We start from the raw sequence: 2,371 nt of genomic DNA on the forward strand, positions 1-2,371 counted from the left end.
GAGTATTCTGTTATCTTCTTGGAATTCAAATTTGGGAAATTCTCATCATCTATTTGTCTGATAATGCTCTCTGATCCTTTTTCCTTTTCTTCTCCTCTGTAATACTCATTATTCTTATGTTGACTTTCCTGATGGTGTCAGCTAGTTCTTGTATTTCTTTCATTATTTTTCATTCTTTGGTCTCTCTCTCTTCTTCCTTCTGAATTTTTTCTAGATTTCTGTCTTTGATATTACTGATCTTTTCCTCCATATGGTTAACCTTATTTCCTAAGCTTATTATTTTATTCTTTGTCTCTTTTTGCGTTTTTCAAAAAATATGGAAAGTTTCATGAGTTTGAGTATCTTCCTTGTGCAAGGGACATGCTAATCTTCTCTGTATTATTCTAATTTTATTATTTGTGCTTCTAAAGCGAGCACAAATTTGTTCTTGCTTGCGACTCTATGCATTTCCTAGACTTGTATGTCTCTTTCTTTTGCAAGGTGAGGGAAATTTTCTTTCATTATTACTTCAGTAAGTTCTCAATCCCTTGTTCTTTCTCTTCTCCTTCTTGTACCTCTGTGATGTGAGTGTTGGTATGTTTGATGTTGTCCCAGAGGTCTCTTAAACTTTGCTCATATTTTTCATTGTTTTATCTTGTTGCTATTTCAATTGGGGGTTTTCTGCTACCTTGTCCTCCAACTTGCTGATTCTATCATCTGCTTCATCTAATTTGTTGTTGGTTTCTTGTACTATATTCTTCATTTCAGTTATTGTATTCTTCATTTCTGACTGGTTTTTCTTTATGGTTTCTATGTCCTTTTTTATACTTACCATCTCTCTGTTGAAGTCCTCACTGAGATCATCCATTCTCCCTCTAAAGTCATTAAGCATACTTATAACCAATGTTTTTAACTCTGTCTCTAGTAAGTTGCTTGCTTCTATTTTGTGTACTTTTTTTTTATAGAGTTTTCTCCTGTTGTTTCATTTGTGGATTCTTTCTTTTCTTTTTTTTTATTTTTCCATTTTAGGTGCTTCTTTATGTTTATTTCTATGTATTAGGAAGATTTGTTATATCTCCCACCCTTGGTCAGGTGACCTTATCTAGTAGGTCTCACTGATCACCTGTGCTGGGGTCTCTTGGCATGTTTCTTATGTGTGTTGTGTGTGTTCTGCTGCAGCTAAGCCCTGATTGCTGTTAGCATGTCAGTGGATGTTATTGACTCTTAGGCTGACTGTGAGTATTGGCCATAACCACAAGATATGAGCAGCTGTGTGGGGTTTGACCTTCACAGTGAGATTTGCCCCAGGAGCTTCATGTACCTGTTGAAACCACCCTTTGTGTGTGCTGCTTATGGGGCTAGCAGGTGGTGTTCTGTATGATCTAAGACCAGCTTCTAGGGGTGTTGGTTCTGTGGCTAGTTGGTAGAGGTTCCCGTAATGGCTTTGGTCAGCCTTTTCCTTTGATTGCTTGGGGCTACCTATAGGACCTAAAGGCAATCTGCTGATGGTTGCTGCCTCTGCTGGATCTGGAGGTAATTGTGAGAGACCACACTGTGAGCCATGGTTGTAACTGGACCTGGAGTGACCTAGCAAAAGAACCAGGGCACCTCAAGGCCTGAGGATGCCTTCAATTTGCCCATAAGATTCTACAACTGAAAAGGCCTTTGGGTGGTAAGTGAGTTGGGTGGAGCGGGACCCAGCGAGTCACTAGAGTAAACAGCAGATCTTACCTGGCCAATGAATATTCAGGTTTCATCCCAGTGCTAAATTTGTGACTTCCTATAAAAGTCTCAGATCACTGCCAGGGGAGCCGCTGCCCACCTTTGGCCTGCAGATACCTGAGATCTTTTTAAGAAATGTTGCTTGGGGCGAGGCTTGTAGCCCACCACTGAAAATCTCTCCTGGGATGTACAGGCTGGGCACATTCCTTATGAGCTGATGGTTGTTATTTGCTATCAAATCCACATCCCAGGTAAAGAACAGGGTGGAGCTAGCTTCCTGGCTATGGTTTTGCCACAGGTTTTTTGTAGGCTGGGTTGGATGGGGTCTCAAGGAGACATGAGGTGGAAGGAGCAAATCTTAAGCCAATACAGATTCAGAATTGTTGTCAGTCCTGAGTTCGTGGGCTCTCACAAGTATCTAAGAACACAGCAAGGCCAGCTGTTATCTGCCTCGGGCCCACAGTCTCCCACGATATGCCCAAGAGACACCTATAATTTACTTTTTAATGCTAATTAATCATATTTCAAGTTAATCTAATTTAATGAATAAGCCTTGAATTTTTGTAATGAATGATATACACAACTTTTTGAAAGAAGTAAGTATACTCCTGAAAAATAATTTTCCATTATTCTTCCATTACCAGGCAATATACACCTAACATTAATGACA

General features: G+C 39.8%; 1 non-coding gene across 1 annotated transcript; it reads right to left on the bottom strand.

The window, feature by feature from the left end:
* Window positions 1-310: 310 nt before the first annotated feature.
* Window positions 311-417, bottom strand: LOC111729076. Its single transcript, XR_002776064.1, has one exon. It is a non-coding gene; the product is annotated as a U6 spliceosomal RNA (small nuclear RNA).
* Between the last annotated feature and the right edge of the window lie 1,954 nt (window positions 418-2,371).

Source organism: Pteropus vampyrus, unplaced genomic scaffold (genome assembly GCF_000151845.1).
Source record: "Pteropus vampyrus isolate Shadow unplaced genomic scaffold, Pvam_2.0 Scaffold244, whole genome shotgun sequence".
In the NCBI taxonomy this organism is placed as follows: Eukaryota; Metazoa; Chordata; class Mammalia; order Chiroptera; family Pteropodidae; genus Pteropus; species Pteropus vampyrus.